The sequence below is a fragment of the Rousettus aegyptiacus genome, unplaced genomic scaffold, assembly GCF_014176215.1.
Source record: "Rousettus aegyptiacus isolate mRouAeg1 unplaced genomic scaffold, mRouAeg1.p scaffold_m13_p_5, whole genome shotgun sequence".
In the NCBI taxonomy this organism is placed as follows: Eukaryota; Metazoa; Chordata; class Mammalia; order Chiroptera; family Pteropodidae; genus Rousettus; species Rousettus aegyptiacus.
This window is the reverse complement of record NW_023416308.1, coordinates 37,738,139-37,757,693: the sequence shown is the minus strand read 5'-3', so window position 1 is coordinate 37,757,693 and position 19,555 is coordinate 37,738,139. Positions and strand designations below refer to the sequence as shown.

Sequence of the window (19,555 nt, the reverse complement as noted above, 5' to 3'; positions counted from 1 at the left end):
GATAATTGGGTAAAAATTGAAAATATAAAAACATCCAGATTGGATAGAAGAAATAAAACTATTTCTATTATCAGATAACATAATTTCGTATATAGAAAATTCTAAGGAATCAGCACATACACATGCAAACTATTAGTACTAATAAAGAAGTTAATTAATGTTTCAGGATGCAAGATCAATGTACAAACATCAATTATAGTTTCATAACTAGCAATGAACAATCAAAACTGAAATTAAGAAAATAATTCTATTTACAATAGCATCAAAAATAATAAAACACAGGAAAACTTTAACAAAATGCAATATTTTTTCACTGAAAACTATAAAGCATTGAAAAAAAATAAAGACCTAAATATATGAAAAGACATCTCATGTTTATGACTTGGAAGACTTAATATTTTTAAGATGACAGTATTTTCCTAATTGATCTACAGATGAAACATAAACCCTATCATCCCCCAAGCTGGTTTGTTTGCAAAAATTGACAAACTGAATCTATAATTCATATGGAAATGCAAAGAATATAAAGTAACCAATACAATCTTGAAAAAAAAATGAAAGAAGAGGACTCATGCTTTTCAATTTCAAAATTTACTACAAAGCTACAGTGGCCAAGACAACGAAATAAGGATAGTCATATAGATCAAAGGAATAGAACTGAGACTCTAGAAATAAACTCTCACATAATTTGTTTAGGAAAATATAGGCTTTTCCATAAATGGTGCTAGGACAACTGGATAACCACATGAAAGAGAATGAAGTTGGTCTCCTTCACTCTATACACAAAGATTAACTCAAAATTAATCATATGTCTAAATGTAAGAGCTAAAGCTATATATCTCTTAGAAGAAAATATAAGCATAAATCTTCATCATTTTTGATTAGGCAAGGATTTTTAAATATGATACCAAAAGCACAAGCAACCAAAGAAAAAATAGAGAAATTGGACTTTCTCAAATTAAAAAAAAAAATAAATTGTTCTTCAAAAAGATATTATCAAGAAAGTAAAAAGACAACCCACAGAATGAGAGAAACACTTGTAATCATGTATCTGAAAAGAGACTTGTATTTGTATTTTTTAAAACTTTTATAATTCAATAATTAAAAGGCAAATAACAATTATAAAATGGGCAAAGAATATGAATACACATTTTTGCAAAAGATATACACAAATGACCAATAAGCACATGCAAAGGTGCTCAACATCTTTACCCATCAGAAAATTACAAAACAAAACCACAATTAGATGCTACTTTATACCTACTAAGATGGCTATAATAAGAAACACAGATAGTAACAAGTGTTGGTAAGTGTGTGGAGAAATGAGAACCTTCACGCACTATAAGTGGGAATGTTAAATGGTACAGCTACTTTGGAAAACATTCTGGAAGTTTCACAAAAGGTGGACTTACCATGTAACCCAGCAATTCCACTCCTAGGTATATACCCAAGAGAAATGAAAACATACATTCACACAAAAATGTGTTCATGAACCTCCATTGCAACATTATTTATAATAGTCAAAATGTCCATCAATGATGAATAGATTTAAACATGTAAAAGAAGGCAGTCATAAAAGATCATAAATTATATGATTGCATTTACATGAAACATCCAGAATAGGTAAATCCATAGAAATAGAAAAATAAGATTAGTGGTTGCCTAGGGATGGGAAACTTGGTAGGGAATGGATAGTGACTGATAGTAGGCCCAGGGCTTCTTTATGGATGATAAAAATTATCTAAATTTTTTTTTGTGGTTCTGGTTATAAAACTTTGTAAATATACCAAAAACCATTAAAATGTACAGTTTAAGGATCTGTGTATGTGTGTGTATAAACATATATATATATAAATATATATATGTGTGTATATATATATATATATTTTTTTTTTTTAAGAGACTTAGAAGATGAATAGAAGTTGACCAGACCCAGGTGGCTGCAAGGAAAGAGATGATAATGTTCCATTTAGAGCATTTCAAATGATAGGGTCCATTTCCCCAACCACCGTAGAGGTTAATTCTACAGTATCGCTAACAGTTAGCTAACCTCTACCAGACTACTTTAATAAAAGATCATTCTAAAACTATTTGTTGATATATATGCTAAGGTATGAGGTAACTGTAAACAAAACAATCAATGAATACAGTAAATTGTTATCATAGTGACATTGACAAGTGCCAAGGGGATCTGTCCATAGGAAGGGCATCAAACCCAGTCTTGGTGAAGGTTTCCCAGAGAAATTTACATCAAAGCCCACGGTTAAAAGATACTAAGACAAAGGAAAGGAGGCAAAGAGACAAAGAAAACTGAAATAGAGAAAAAGTGTAAACAAAGGCCCCTGATTGCTGGGAGCTGAAAATCATTGAACAGGGCTGGAACATAGAGTGTGAAAACAGAAAATTGGCGAGAGATAGAAAAAGAAATAAACAAATATGTGTACTATCTCTTTGTGTAAGTTCTCAATGAGTTTATCTATTCTTCCCCTAAGTTTATTGAGCATCCTTATAACCAGTGTTTTGAATCCTGTATCTAGTAAATTGCTTGCCTACAGTTCTTTTTCTGGTGTTTTGTCTTATTCTTTCGCTTAGGATATGTTTCTTTGTTTCTTCATTTTGGCTGCCTCCCTGTGTTTGTTTCTATATATTAGGTAGATCCATTACATATCCCAGTCTTGGCTGGGTGGCCTCATGTAGTAGGTGTCCTATGGAACCCAGTGGCACAGTCTCCCTGGTTACCTGAGCCAGGTGCTCCAGGAGCGTTCCTTCTGTGGATTGTGTGTGCCCCCCTGTTGTAGTTGAGCCTAAATTGCTGTTGGTATGTTAGTGGGTGGGTTTGATCCCCAGGCTGACTAGCTCTGAGGACTAGCTACATAGTGGACAAGCTGCTATGGGGAGCTGACCCCAAGGAGCAGGATTTGCCCCAGTAGGGCTCTGGCGCCTGCCAAAACCACCCTTTGGGTGTGCCATTTGTGAAATTAATCAGGTGGTACTCTATTGTGATCTGAAACCAGCCACCAGATGTTTCTAGGGTCTTTTGAGAGGAATTGTGGTTCAGGCCAAGGTCAGTTGCTATCTGTGCCTGGCCCAGGCCATCTGGTAGGAGCTACAAAATGGTCCTCAGTTGGTTGCTGACTGTACTGGGCTCTGAGATGCATGGGAGGCTATGCTGTGAATCAAGGCCAGTTACCACCAGGGCTGGCCCTGGGGCTGTTCAGCAAAAGGCATAGAGTATGCCAATGCCAGCTGCCAGCTGCCTGGGGTCTGCAGATCTGTGAGAAATTTTAGGAAAATCTGCAGTGAGGAATAAGGCTGGCTACTGTGAGGAACAGCCACTGAAAGAGGCTTGAGTAGTGTGTGAGTTGGGTGGATAAGTGTCTCAGGGGGTCACCAGGGTAGTGCAAATGGTTAATATAAATTCAGATTTAGTTCCCACCTTCACCTACAGGCTATGTGGGGGGAGTGCTCAACAAAGGAACAATAGCGACTTCCCCTTCAGCACTCACACTGAAGCTACACAATTTAGTTTCTCTCCATATGTCCCAGGTACCTTAGGAGCTGCTGTTTCTTTGCTGGAACTTGGTATGAGTGCCAGTGAGTGAGTCTGCACATGGGCCCTTTAAGAGCATGCCTGGGTTTCCAGCAGCCTGGAATCCCCGCTGATTTTCACAGACAGATGTTGTGGAGGCTCTCAGAGCTGGGACCTCCATAGCCAAAGTATTTCTCCCAATTCTCAATTACCATATGTGGTGATCATGTTTTCACCCTCCTACCAGTCTTGCTGTGGTTTCTGTATATTCTTAGTTATAGGCGTTCCATTCAGCTAGTCTTCAGATCATTCCTCAGGGTGATTTTTCTATAATTTATTTGTAATTTTGATGTGGTCATGGGAGGAGGCAAGCACAATGTTTACCTCCTCTGCCATCTTGACTAGAAGTCTCGGCTCTGTTCTGCACCTTCTTCTTCAATTTTGTCACAGAATCTCTGGGGCTCCTTAGACCCTGGTAGCCATGCATACAGTGAGGCAAAGGAAGTGAGAAGCCAGGAAGGATGTCCTGAAATGCATTCCCTTGGTCATCCCTGCTGGTAGTCTCTTCTTGGACTCTCGAGTGTGTACAATACAGTGAATTGAGTAATGATCCTAATTCTCCCTTTTGAGAAAGAGAATATAGGGATTTACATAAGACCTGGGCCTCTTCCCTTCTTAGCTGCCCTTTGCAGGGTGTACAAAAACGCCATGTGCCCAGGCAAAGACTGAGGTGCTTATCGCAATGTATACGTCCCCCCAGCCGCTGGGGTGGAGGCTAGAAATTCTTCAGAAGAACAGTGGACAAATTGTTCCCTAGATGAACTGTTTGTTCAAAGCAGGGTTGCTGCGGGTTGTATGGGAAGGGTGGGCTTTACACTAAGTACTGGTCGTGTGAAGATATATGAATGCCCTTGGGATTTTTGTAACTCTGCTCATGTGCATGCAAATGGGTCAGGGCCATTTTCCTTATGTAAAATCTCTCCCAGTCATTACAGTTTGAAGTGGCAGAAAGGGTTTATAGGGACAGTAATACATTAGATAACATGGAAAATGTTAAGTAACTCCTGCTCAGATCTCTTTCTCTTTGCTGTTATTAACATGTTGCTAAGAATACATCATGGAAGAACACATGCTGTGGAACCAGACAAACTGGGTTCAAATCCCACTTCACACCTTAACCCAATGATACTACACACATCACTTATGGGCTCTAAGCTGCAGTTTATTTTTCTGTGAGACAGAGATACTATCCACCTAACATATGATACAGAAAAGTCATGAAACACAGCAGGCATCTAATTAATGTGAGCAGTTAAAATTAATGGGAACCCAGGGGGAGTCAATATAAAACTTGTAGGCTGGGAAAATGTCATCGAGATCACTCAAATTTTTTCTGAAAAAAATGATAATTTATCTAACTCCTTTGGTGAGCTCTTGCTCCTAAGTAACTTTTAGACTCAGCTCTGATTTCTGGTAGGGGCTTCTGAGTAGTCATTGCCAATAAGAGATCATGTCCCATTTTATTATCTATTCCCAGAGTTCTATCAACTAAACAAATGAACACCTCCATGAGCTGGGAAACAAGAGGGGGTCAACACTCTTTCTGCCTGTAAAGTACTTTTTGATTGTCTCTAATTGGTCTTTATCCTAAGCCAAATTGGTATATAGAGTGTCTTTTGTGCAGGCAGCAATTCACCCATACCACACCAGGGTGAAATCCAGGAAGCAGAAAGGAGGCCGGGGACTTCCCAGGCAGAGAGAGGAATGCAGACTGGTTTCTAAGGGCAGGAAACAGTACAAAAGTGCTAGGGGAAAAACAAAGTTGCTGTTCAAGTGGTTTATAAAATTGAAATTATTCTGAACTTTCTTAAGAATTGGATATGGAAATAGAAAAACAAAACAAAACAAAACAGACATTTTTCCAGATCCACCCGTAAAAGGAAACTTGAATGACTTTTCAGTTTATCTAGGTTGTGGCTGTCTTCAAAGTCTGCTATAAATGCCACTGCTTCTGGGAACTCACAGTATTCCTGTGCTATAATTACTTATGCAAGATTGATATTCCCTGCTTGCAGCCACAGCTCAGAGTACATGAACATGCCCTAGGTCAGCACAAAGAACAATTATGGTGGCCCTATAGTGTTCTTAGGGACTTGAAAATTGTGGGCAGAGGGTTTGCAGGTGAGTACTTGAAGCACAGATAGGACAAGCATCCCAGCAAGGCTGACAAAGGACTGAGGTCCTGTGGTTCATAGCTCCTAGACGTGCATAGGACACTCACACATTACTCCTCACCATGCTTCTTTTGTGGGGGTCCACTGGCCCTGGCACTCTTTGGGCCATGGTCCAACTGGTCTGACTGTAAGGGGTAAATATCCCAGACAGTTTTCTGCCCATTCTTTTTTTTTTTTTTTTTTTTTTTTTTTTGGCCTTGCTCTCTAAACCCTTATTCTTCTCCTTAGCTTTTTAAAAAACCATAAAAAGGATCACCGATTCCCCTAAAGAGCTTGATGTTTGGTGATAGACTGGAAAGTTTGTATATCCTTTCTCAATACCCTAAAAACTTGTTTGCCATCACGTGAGAGTGAGAAGATCCAATTCCTAGAAGCATAAGCTGGTTTCTTGCCAAAGTAAAGCATGCTTCCAACACTTTCTGATGAGTCATCATCTACCATGGATAGATAAAAAGACTTTTTGCTAGAGCAACAAAACATACACTAAATAGAAACAAATAAAGGAACCCCCATAAAAAGGATCTTAATGGGCCACTCTGCAAGCAAGGTCTTTGGTGGTTAACCTTGTATTCTTTTATATAAATGTCTCTTATTCTCTATGAGATGAGGAGAAAGAAATGCATCCTCACTTTTTCTACCCTGTATCATTTAGCATTGTGCCTTATACCTGATATACTCAATATATGAAGGCTCTTCTTATATCTTTATTGTTACTTCTTCCATTCTTCCTTATACAGTGTAGTTTCAAGTCTTTTCACCATTTCATTGTTATCACTGACATATTCTTCTATATCTGCTGCCTCTTCAAGTGAAGTCCTTGAAAGAAAATTAAATATTTCAGCTGTGGTCTGACCTGCCCTATGCATGGACTGTAACAAGACCATAACATTAAAACTTCTCTCTAAAGATTAATACCAACCCATTAATCTGTACATTTACGGTCACTCAAGCAGTTTTAAACCCACCTAACTATTGACTTTAAGCCATATTTCTGTATTTTGAGCTCATGGAAATCATATGAAACTTCAATAAATGCCCTAAAACACTGTCAATAATAGTTCCTTAGTCTATTAGAATAATGTATTAAGTAGGTTATAATTCTGTCTGCTTAAACAAGATACAAGTTTATCTTTCTTTCATGGAAGAGTCCAAGATAGTAAGTGGGCTTTGCTCCCAGGAATTATCAGGGACATAAGCTCTTGTTGTTGAACCACTCCCACATAATGCCCTAATCTGCATGGTCCAAAAGGATTCACTCATTCACATATTAGCAAATAACATGCATCTTCATGTTAGGGTAGGACCCAGAAAGAGCATGCTTCACTTTTGCTCATACCCATTGCCAGAACTTGGTTACATGTCCTATACCTAGTTGAAAGTGAGGCTGAGAAATTTAGTTTTATTTTACATAGGTAAGGTAGGCTGAATAATACCCTTTCCCTTGAAGGACAACTGTACTCTAATCCTTGGAACCTGTAAATGTGTTATTTTATGTAGGAAAAATTTTGCAGGTGTGATTAAGTTAAGAATTTTGAGGTGAGATTATCCTTGATAATTTAGGTGAGTCAAATGTAATAGCAAGGATTTTTATAAAAGTAAGGCAAGAGAGTCAGAAGGAAAAGGATGGAACCAGAGGGCATCGAGAGAGAATGGGGAGAAGAGAGAGAATGAGGGGGAGAGAGAGAGGGAGAGGGAGAGGGAGAGAAGGAGGGAGAGAAGGAGGGAGAGAAGGAGGGAGAGGGAGAGAAGTTTGAAGACACCATGCTGGTGGCTTTGAAGACAAAGGATATAGGCAGCCTCTAGAAGCCAGTAAAGGCATGGAAACAGATCATTTCCTAGAACCTCCGGAAGAAACGCAACCCTGATGACTTATTTAAGACTCTGACCTCCATATTTGTAAAATAATAAATTTGTGTAGCTTTAGGGCACTAAATCGTGGCAATTTGTTAGAGCAGCAATAGGGAACTAATATAGTGTACATTGTCTCTGCTGAAATTTCTGTTACTATAGAAAAACAAAAGAAAAGATATGGGGGCTGGCGGGGGGGGGTGCTGTAAATAACAGTTTCTACCATGAATTTTTGTGTAGTGATCTGAGACCTATTCCTAAAGTTCACCTCTTTTGCTTCAAGTTTTCCATATTCTTTTGAAAATCTCATTTATCTTGCTTGGACTCATTGTCAAACTCACAGGTCTGTATTCTAGGAATCTTTTCTATTTCTGAAAATAATTTAGTTTTCTAGTCTTTCTCTTATTGTCCCTGATGCATTGGAGTCTTGTTGTAACTTGCAGGGGCTAGAGATTTGAAGTTGTTTAAAGAATTAGAGTGTTCCCACAATTCCTTCATGTATTCTGGAGCATCTATTGCCACCTATAAATAGTCATTTACCCATGCAATTGGGAGATCATTCTCCCTGAGTCAGAATTCAGAAACAACATAGATGCTTAAGAGTTTTGCAGTATACCATCATCATTCAGTAACAAACTCTGAAGTTCTGGCTTAAATTAGCTTAGGTGATATTAGATCACTTACATTGGGTTTATAGAGGCCTGAGCCATTACTGCTCTCTCTTGCTCAATGAGAAAAATATGTAAAGATTCAGATTTCTCTGTAGGCTTTTAAGAAATTGCTTGATTACCTTCCAGGAGAGATCAAATGCTGGCATTTCTGAGCCTATGTTCCCCTGAGGACGCTGCTTCTTATACCAGCAATAGTTCCAGGGTGGCTGAAATTGATGCATTTGGTTACCTTAGTTCACCTAAGATCTGCCTCCTCTAAGAGCCAAATTACTCTCAGAGAAGCAGTCTACAGGCTGACAACCAAAATAATTAGGAAATCAAATAGTTGCAAGGCTTAAAGTTTCCAAAAGATGAGTGCATTTCTCTATTTTGTTCTCACCTGCTCTGTGTTCTCTCTGCCAAGACTCCCTCTGCCCCAGATTCATTGGCACTCAAGGCAGGAGCCAACTGTCCACTGAGGAGTCTTCATTAAAATGCACTGCTCTTACTAATTAGGAGCCAAGGTTCTCCTACGGTGGACTTGGCCTGGGTATTGCCATAATCTCCATAAATAGACTCTTTACTTTGCAAATGGTGCCACCATAGCCAGGCATTTTCAACCTGGCAAATGCTCTGAGCATTCTTAACTGGCAGAGGGAATGTGTTAGACCAAGAAGACAGAGGCATTCATGCTGAAGTAGGGACTCTGTCCTGACTTCACCCCATGATGTCTGGGGAGCAGGCAGCCAACACAATGGCATTCACAGCTACAATGTGAAGTAACCATACAGCCCAAATTTTCTAAGAGATCTTATTTCCCATCATTTTAATCTTATAGTAAAGGAAACTTGTTAAACGCACAAAATGCATGTGTAGTTTTTAAAAATTGATCTGTTTCATCTTTTAAAAGACTACTTTTATCAATAAACTTACAAATCAGAAGAAAATCAGGTGAGTTCTTGATCTCCCAAATATGTCTATCCTCTCTGAGAATGTGTTTACTTTTGAAATTTCTTTCACCTATAAAGCTCTCTGCTATTCCTGTATGTCTAATGCTTATCATCATTTCTAGTACTAGTTCTTTTGCAAGGCTTGTTTTGATTTCCTTGATTAAATGTAACCTCTCCCTTTTCTGCAATGTCAGTATAATTGTTTATCTCTCTTTTATGCCACCTATGTGTGGAATACTGAATCTGTGCCAGGTCCCATGCTGAGCACTTTATATACATCTTTAGAGTAAACTTGCAACTTAGGTGTTATCCTCATTTTGTAAATGAGAGAACTGAGGCTCAGTGACATCAAGAAGCAAGTCCAGGGATATCCCTTGGCAAGGAGCAGAACAAGGCTTGAGACTTGGAATTGCAGTTCATAGTGAAATTTGTCCTCTCATTGGATTGCGGACCTATCTCTGTCACCTCAGCATTTCCTTTCTGCCCAAAGTACTCAAGTAAACATAGTCCTTGATTACAATCTAACTAGGGAGATCAAACATGTCTTCAAGAAAAATAGCTATTTTAGAAGGCAGTCTAAAAGTGTATTTGGTACAAGCAATATACCTGCTGCTGGTAAACTTACATTCCACAAAACTTACTATTAAAAGGTTCATATGTCTGATTAAGTTATAGGGCAAATTGTTAGTCCTCCCGCTAATGCTAGTCTTATAATTAGCACTTCTGAAACTTTAATGCGAACCGCCACGGATCTTGCTAAAATGAAGATTTTGATGCATGTCTGGGGTGAGACTGAAAAATCTACATTTCTAACAAGCTCCCAGATGATGCTACACTTTGAGTAGCAAAGCTCTGAGAGACAACTATAAACTATAATTGGGAGAACGTGGAATCAAAAAGAAGCAGGATTTGGGGGGTAGTGTGAGCTACAGAGATTAGAAGCCAGAAGGAAGTCATTTTTAAGTGGGAGAAAAGTGCAGGGTGCATTTCTCATATATAGGCCTCCATCTTTTCCCTATGTTGTTCCAACCTTTGCTTGGAAATCCCTTGTATATTCTCTCATCAACAAACTTTTATGCATCCTTAAACCAGTTCAGAGGCCATTACCAGTAAACTTTGATGAACTTCCAGGCTGAGCTAGTGCTCCCCTCCTATACATTCATGATGGTCAGTGTACATTCAGTCCTGTCTGCTTCCCCACCTATTGTCTGTTCCTTGAAGGCAGAGACTGTGTATTAAAGATCTGACACATGATAGATGCTCTTTAGTAAACTGAGCTTACAGCAGAGACTAAGGGATTGGTAGAGAAGGCAACAAGAAAACTAGAGATGGAAAAAAACAGTTAGGACATCAAAGGAGTTCTGTACCAGTCATCTGCTGCCAAATAAGGCTATATAAAAAAAAAACAACCACAAAACCCAGTGGTTGAAACAATAAGCATTTATTTAAGTCATGAGGATATGGGTCAACTAAACAGTTCTGATCCTAGGTAGACTCTCATATATCTGTACTTAGTTTGCAGTCTGACTTTGATGATCTTGACTGGGCTGTCTCACATATCTGAGACCTCAACGCAGGTCCTTGTGGTCCCTCATCTTTGCAGCTAGCCCAGGTTTGGGCTCATGTCCAAGACAGGGTTTCAAGAGTGAAAGTGAAACATGCAAAGTCTCTTAATGCCAAGGCTTGGATATGGCGCACTGTTCCTTTTGCTTCATTTTATTGGCCAGTGGGAGCTCAAAGGTTCAGTCCAGAGTCAAGAAGTGAGAAAACAGAGTCTATTGCTTCATAAGAGCTACAAGTTAAAGAGTAAAGGCATGTGGAGAGGAATAATTGGAGCCATTTTTACAATCCACTGCCATAATTTTAGGTTGACTCAGACTCTGTGAGCCTTGACTTTAATGTTCTCACCTTCAGGAGATAACTGGGCTGCAAACCATAACCATTCTTCATTATTTGCACAACAGTCACTCAAGGAGAATGTTTTTTTCCAGACTTGCTTCTTAGCTGCTTCCTCCTACTGTCCAGCTGCTGTGTGTTCATATAATTCAGACTTGCTCTAAAATTAAAGCAAAACATGATTAGAGAGGTGAATCTGGTGGAATAAAAAGTGAAACCAAATTAAAATGAAATATAAATATTTTTACGTTAAGCTCCATTCAGATTACCTGTGTTGCTACAATTGATGTAGCTACTTAAGGGTTGTTAGTGTACATATATTTTTAATTCAATTTTTTGAATAAGTAATACATTAACCAAAGTATAAAAGAGTATATGAGAATCCTCCTTCACACGTTCTCCCCTAAGCATAAATACTATTACTTAGTTCACCTCAAGATAGATAATGTTAATTTTTAAATATAACCTCCCAGAAATACACATATAATTAGATATAAATACATACATATGTCATCTCCTTGATTCTGCATTTTGCTTTTTTTTTCCAATTAACATTATATCTATATAAAGATTTTTACAAATCAGGGCATAAAAATGTTCTTATTTTTTGTTAGGACTGCATAATTTTCCATTATGTGGATGTATCATAACTCATTTAATCAATCTCTCATTGATAGCTATTTAATTTGTTTCCATTTTTTTTGCTATTGTATAATTAACACTTGAGAAAACTTGTGATAGCACAATGATAAATTCTAAAATTTGGCATTATAAATGGATTGATGACAATGACTGCACAATTATCTTCTGAATGGAGTGTTTGTTTTAGTTTACAATCTTGAAACATTAAAAACAAACAGATAATTTCATGACAATACTGGCTTGGGTATGTGCCCAGCATTTTTAGAACTTTATGTTCTCAGTGTCTTCTAGAGAAAGCCATATGGGATAGTGGGGAGATGAGGAGTGAACAGAATGATATGATTAAAAATACAGGGGGCTATGTTGCATTTTCAAAGGGCTGTTGATACCTGTGTAGGGGAAATGCCAATTTGTTCAAGTATCTCTTCATGCTTAGGAGCTTTTTTGCATTAGCTAGCTCTGCTTTGCTCCTGTCAACACTTTCTGTTCTGATGGGTGAATGGGCTGTGTGCAGAACTGCTGTCCTGTAAAAACTATAATAAAGCCATGACAACTGTACTCTCAGGGGTCCCAGAACAACTCAGAATCATCTAAATGCCAAATTCACCATTTAAGAATAAAACCAGCTTGTCTCTTAATTTGTTTAGAGCCATGAGGTACACCAATTGTTTCCAAATGCCAGTTCTTAGACTTGCTTCCTTAAAACCACACCAGATGTGCTATTAAAAATTAGCTCTGTGGGCCCCACATCATCAGACCCATGGAACCAGCTTCTTTGGAATCTATAACAAGCTCCCAAGGTAACTTGGAAACATTGTCAAAACAGGAAAGTTTATCAAGGAAACAATGCAGATAAACATTGCTGCATTTAGAAACCAAGAAGTTCAGGCCTTATAGACTAAATATGTGGGATATATTAAATGTTCTGCACTCTATCAGCCTGATGCTTGGGTATGGAAAAGATTTATTCTCTCTGACTTCAAAGATTTCAAATGTGAAGCTCTGTCCCATCCTGGCTTCTCACTGATCCAGTGTCTGACAGGAACCTTGAATGGAATTCTGAAATGGTGACGTACAAGAAATGTGTGGTGGATGATGTTGACCAGAGGACCAGCCCAACTCTCCCCCTTCTGCCTGTGTGAATAGTCACAAGCCCTTTGGAGTGAGCAATGGCCTCTTTGGTGGGAGGTGGGAGGTTAGATTAGGCACTGAGATTGGTCAGGCTAGCAAGGAAGCTAGTCTGAAGAGGGGTACTAGATATAAGGCTGGGCTACAATGACCAGGCAGGCAAGGATTGCTGCCATAAGGTGATCCTACACACAGGAGAGCAGCTGTTTTCTCAATGAAGTTGTATAGACTCAGGCCTTCAGGTTGTGGTGTGGGAAGGAGCTGGCAGGAGCCTCGGGTGCCCCCTTACTCCAGGGAAAATTGTCTGTTCTCAAAGTCCAGAGTTTATTTTAGGAGCTCTGCTTTTCCTAGGAGAAACTAGGCCTCCTCACTCACATGTATGGCCATATTAGGGGATTCAGACAAGGCATGAATCCTGACTAGAAAGGAGCTGCTAACTCTGTGGGTAAATCATCAGGGGTGGTCACTCTCTCCCAAACCTAATTTGCCCCTTTATGTAGGGGAGACAGATTTTCTTATTTCTATGTAAATGCACTAAGAGTTTAATTTCCAAAATAAAACCAGCATGTTAAAGAGGCAGGCAATAACACTTTGCTATTTCAAGGTGTAGCTGTGCAAATAAATCCTCTTTTAAAAGTAAAAAGCAGTTTCTCAGAGTCTTAATAGTGCTGAGCACATAGTTGGTTTTTAATAAGTATGTGGCAAATTAATGACAATATATTAAGTATCATCCTGAAAGAAAGTGATACCTATATATAAAAAGATACCTTCTTCTATGATGTAAGGACATGGGAATATTCCTGTATTTTTCTATGTCCTGAATCTACACTATGATTTTTACCCATAATGACTTGCAATAATCCTTTGTGTTTTGAAGGCATGCCACTTCTGTGAAGGAATAATGAATAAAGTATTCACATGCAAATGTCTTCATGGATTTTAAGTAAATCCTTTAGAGAGAACAGGAGAACACTATTCTAAACCCTCTTTCTCTAAGTATCCATTCATGTTTAAACCCGAGGCAACCGAAAGCAACTTTACTCTGCAGCTCCTTTTAGTTTCTACTTAGGGTTAGATGAAGTGAGGCAGAGGGGCCTGAGTAGTAACTGGTGGCAAAGATTTTGACTAAAGATAAGGTTTTGTCTCACTGAGTCAGGTATGAAAGAGATTTTGAAATGAAAGAGGGAGAAAGAGAGAAAAGACAAAGGAAACCCATAGGGTAGAGACCAGACAGAGACAGAAGGCAAGAAGAATGTAATAACTACCAGGGAATGGAGATTTGAAGGGCTGGGGGTAGAGGTGGGGAGGGGGATGTAGAGATAGAGATAGAGACAGAGATAGAGATAGAGATAGTTAGATTGATATCAATTTAATTGATCTTTTCAAAGAACCAATTTTTTTTAATTTTCTGTTTCTAATTTTATTGATTTTTGTTCTTATCTTTATTATTTCCTATTGTTTCCCCTCTCTTTCTCTAGCTGCTCCAGGATTTTTTCTTTAGTATTTAACAATTTCATTACAATGTGTCTGCTATGGATTTTGTTAGACTTATGCTTTTAGGAATTTCCTGAGCTGTTTGAATCTATACATTAATATAGTCTATAAATTTGGGAAGTTTCAGCCATTATTTCCTCTAATAGTTTTTCTGTATTCCATTCTTTCTATTCTTTTTCTAGGATGTCAATGACATGAATGTTAGAACTTTGGCAATATCCCCTATGTTCCTAAGTCTCTGCTCAATTTTTTTCCCAGTTTTTTTCTTTACTGTTGTTCAGATTGGATACTTTCTATTGATCTATTTTCAAGTCTATTGGTTCTTTTCTCTGACCTCTCCATTCTGCTATTGACCTCATCCAGTGCATTTTAAAAATTTTTAGTTATTGTATTATCTATATCTAATCTTTCCATTGGTTCTTTTTTATATCTTTTATTTCTTTACTAAGACTTTATATCTTTCTATTTGGTTCAACCTTATTTCTTGGGGAATTTTTATAATAGCTACTTCAAAGTCATTGTCTGATCATTCCAACATCTGTATCATCTTATCATTAGCATCTGTTGATTACTTTTTCCAGTGAGAGCTGAGATTTTTCTGTTTCATTGAATGCTAAGTAATTTCATATTATATTCTGGACACTTTCAATATTATATTATGAGATTCAGGGTCTTACTTAAACTATATGGAGAGTGTTGATGTTTTTGTGTTAGTAGGCAATCAACCTGGTTGGTTTCAGGACATATGTTCTAACTATATTTCTATGTGTGTGGTTCCAATGTCAGTTCAGTTTTCAAAGTTTTGCAATGCTACTCAGATCTGCCTCCACACCTATATGACCTAGTGACTAGTCTTGGATTGGAGCAGTGATCTCTCCCATAGCTCAGTTTTCAGTCTATGGTATGTTGTTTAGGGTCAGATCCATTTAAGTGAAACTTATGGATAAGCTCAGGAATTTGTTAACAACATCCTAGTTCTTCCCTCTTCACAATATCCCCAGTACTTTCTGGTTCCCTGGGGCTCCACTTTTCATTCTTCTAATTAGAAAACTAAGGCTTTAGCCCTGTTGCTCTGCTGCATACCTCCATGAGTATACCTAGCTCTGGGGCCAAGTGGCAGAAGGACAGAGAGATAGAAAAAGCAATAGGGAGCACTGACCCACTTGAGACCACAGCTCCTCCAATCAGCATGGACATTTTCCCTTTCTCAGAGTTCTGGGTGCCCATGGGCCCCATTGCTGCCATGCTACTATCACATCAGGATTGTCTAGGGAATGGAGCATAACAGAGCAGAGAAAAAGAAAGAGAAAACAGACCATGTTCTCCACTCCTCCTAAGCTTTAGGAGTCTCCTTTCTGCTTGTTGAGCCAGAAGTAGACAGCTTCTATAACTCTTTCTATGCATATCTGATTCTCACTTTTAGTTTTCAGGTTGCCTTGAGTCCAGGCCAGTGGATAGTAAGGGGAAAAAGTGGGCTGTAAGGGACTGATTCCTGGTTCTATGATACTTCAAATTCCAGTCCTCTTTCCCAATCCACTGGCTATCATTTATTTTCCAGAGTCTTCAAATAGCTGTTCCAATTATTCTTTCCAGTTTTTATAGCTGCATTCAGTGGGAGAGACAAGGTAGAGTATGCTCATTACATCTCTTATGCTTCTATTTTGATTCACAGGAATTCCATCTAGCTGTACTTAACAAGTTATAAAACAAGGAACTAGATTTTTAACTTTCACTTCATTTCATTCTGAGAAAAATGTACAATAGCAAAAATCACTAAGGGAAAAGTTTATCTATCAAGGAGAGTAATATATGTATCATTTCTTAGCTTCTTAGATTACTTCGCTTCTTCTTTAAGATCATGGGAAAGAGAAATCAAAGATAGTGCTTCGTTATTATGTACTATACATAGCCCCTGAGAAAAATGTATGTGATCTCTTAAGGTACTTAGGACATAAAGAAAGCAGGAGACCTTAATCGTAGAGTCGTGGCTTAGGAAAATAGATTACTGTCCATACAGAAAGATCTTCCATGTATGCTTCAGGATTTAACTGTGATTCAAAGGAAAACCCTAACAATCTTGCTTTCTCAAAACTTTTGCAAACATACAGTAAATTGCCAAGACCAGGATGTTCTTTATCAAGGACTTCCAAGGAGATAAAAATTTATTTGTTTTTCTGTTGGCCTGTTGGGGCAGGTGAATTCCAGAGTGATGTTTGCTTTCTATAAACACATCAAACCATTGTTGAACAGAATCTCTACATATATTGTCAGTGGGAACATAATTTGGGTCAAAGAATCATAAATTCTATTTTGATAATTTGCCAAAGACAACATTGAGAACATAGCTATCCTAATGGGGGGAAACTGTAAAGAGACACTCATAGCTAAACAGCATGGCAGTAGGGCAGGGAGGTGGGGAGAGAAGTGAGATATTCTGCCCAACAGATTGCAGACTTCTCTTTAACCAATTAATTAGTCATTAAGCAGGTAGAACTTTTTTTTTTTCAACTCCGAGTGCTGGGAATGACTATGAATCAGTGAACACAGGCTAAACTGCTACAAACAAACAGAAACATGATGCTTAAAGTAAGTCCTTTAAGATGCTCAGATGACTAATTCTGTTCAATATATCAACCCATAAACTTTTTTTTGTAACAAATCTACAGACATTAAATGCAACATCCTCATGACACTTTTGTCCTAGTTTCTGTAGGTTACTGAAAAACAGTTCATATATATATTGGCTTTATCTTTCCTTCCTCTTGCTTCACGAAACTTAGGTGATGCTGTTGATGATGGTGGGAGTGGCGTGGAGGAAGAGCAGAGGAAATGAAAGCAAATAAGGATGATATGTTCATTCAACGTGGCCTTTTCTCTACACAATTTTATTTGCTTTATAAGTGAAGAAATGGGATCGACAACAATAACAAAGAAGCTCAAGTCATCATTATTCATTCCAAGAGTAATGCCAGGACTTTCAACTCTAATGCCCTTCTGTTTAGTTCATGAGGGTCCTAGAGGAAGAGAATTTTACCCCAGGGTCTATGTAAGACCACGGTCAGACAATTTTGTATTTACTCTTTACTACCAACATCTCCACCAGTCCTCAAGAGCATTGTGCAGTAGAGAATAGTTGTCCTTTGTTTTAGACAAAGATGAACAAGAAAAAATCTGTAGTTTAATTGCAGTAGAAAGCAGTTAGATTAGATGTGAGAAAGAATTGTTGGACTCTAAGAATTGTGGCAGAGTCCTCTTTCTAAAGATTTTACAGAAAACTTTCTTTCTGGGGTAGTCAAAAACAGTCTTCCTAGGAGACCAATTACCAAAATCCAGCACCTGGAATCCATCATTTTTATACTCGATCTTCTGGTTAATAAAGGAATTCCAATTTTGTCCCTCAAGGCAGGTCTCTACACCATGACTGCGGAGGCAGGTATCTTTTGTCTATAGCTGGAGTATTTCTGTCTCAGGAGACCCCAGTCCACAGGGATCTTCTGTTTCATGTGAGGAATGGAAAGAGAAAAAAAATCTTCCTTTAAAACAACCAATTGAGTCCCTTTATTGGGGAAATGGTACGTAAGTTTCTCAAGGGGAACAAAAAACCACAGCCAAAGTTTAAAAGACATTCTTAGTACCAGTCCAGCAGCAACATCCTAAAGCTGGAATTCTCAAATCTGGTTGCCTATTAGAATCACTGTAGACTTTGGGCTCCACCCAGTCTAATTAAACCAGAAAGTTGGATGATAGAGCCCAGGCACTGAAATATTTTTTAAAGTTTTTCAAGTAATCGGAAAATGTGTCCTGGGTAGAGAAGTACCATGCAAGTTTAGTTGATATTCAGTGTCCTCTTTGAGATATTTTTAGTAATTCAAATATACTGGCTGGACCAAGGGAGGGGAGTACAAAATGTCCACTTACTTGCATTGTTGCCATTTACTGGCATTCAATTGCTATTTTGGAGGATTAGAGCTCCAAGCATTATACTATGAACAGGTGGCCTGCTCCTTGCCTGGGAACTGAAGGGAGCCACTTCAATAGCCTTGTTTCAAGAGCCCAGGAAGACAGAAACTGTGACTCCCAGGGCCATGTCTTGAAGGCCCCCTCCAGAGAATGGGAGCTGTGATTTTGTTTGCAAGGCTGAGGGTCTCCAAGCTGCTGATCCATCCTTAGCACTCACAAGGCAGAATGTATACAATTTCCAGAACACAATAAAACAGTTGTCTGCAGTACAAAGGAAACACAGTATTTGTGAAGGCCTTGTGGGTGAGAATGCAAAGGCAACAAAGTGCAGGGGTTAGGAATTACAATTCTGGATTTGGACCACCTTAGGATCAATCCCACCACATACTAGCTTTGTGTCCATAGGCACATTACTTAATTTATTTTAGTTTTGCTCTTCTTTACCTATAAAATGAGGATAATAATAGTAACTATCTCATATGGTTGTGATGATTCATGGAAATAGTGAATATAATACTTAGTATAATGCATCCAATAAAAACTGCCTATATTTATTTTGTTGGGGTGGGAGTTGCAATGGAGGCTGTGATGTTGGAAGGGGTTGAGGAGTTTTCCTCAACAAGGCTGTGGCATAGGAAACTGAGAAGGAGGTGGGAGGGAGAGGCATTGGACAGGACACCAGGCTGGTACTGACAGGTCCCCTCGAAGTCAAAGTGCACACTTGCTGGGTCTTTGCAGCTCCTGCACTTGATAGGGAAAGGAGAATGTCCCTCAGCATGGGGCTATGTATAGTCCCATATCTGCTCAACCCTGAGAGCAGTAAAATTGTCACCTGGCTCTTTGTCCTCTTCAGCATCCCTGGAGATTCTGAATAAGAAATCATATGGGAACCAAAAAATCTGCATCTGTTTAAGAGTTCTCTGGGTGATCTTGCTGCACAAGCAGGTTTGAGAACCAGAGTACATACAGTCTGCTCAGTCTAATGAAAAGTAGTTATGAAAGCATCTCTACCTCAGTTTGCTTACTCACTCTGTGTTTCACTGCCAGATCGCCAGTCTGAAATTCCATGAAGGAGTTGTATTATCATGTATTTTCCTTTATTTATTTATTTTATTTTTAATTTTCTTATTGTTATTATTTAAAAAAAATTTTTTTTAGGTGAGGCAACGCTTGGTTGACCCCACAGATTGCAAGGACCTTGTCAGCTTGCAATCTCATTTTTCA

The 19,555-nt window shown here is 38.5% G+C and overlaps 1 long non-coding RNA gene across 1 annotated transcript; it reads right to left on the bottom strand.

The window, feature by feature from the left end:
• Positions 1-5,965: 5,965 nt before the first annotated feature.
• LOC107519042 lies at positions 5,966-8,767 on the bottom strand. The gene is made up of 3 exons (XR_001599007.2): positions 8,662-8,767; positions 8,402-8,488; positions 5,966-6,579 (listed from the first exon to the last, which is right to left on the bottom strand). It is a non-coding gene; the product is annotated as an uncharacterized LOC107519042 (long non-coding RNA).
• Between the last annotated feature and the right edge of the window lie 10,788 nt (positions 8,768-19,555).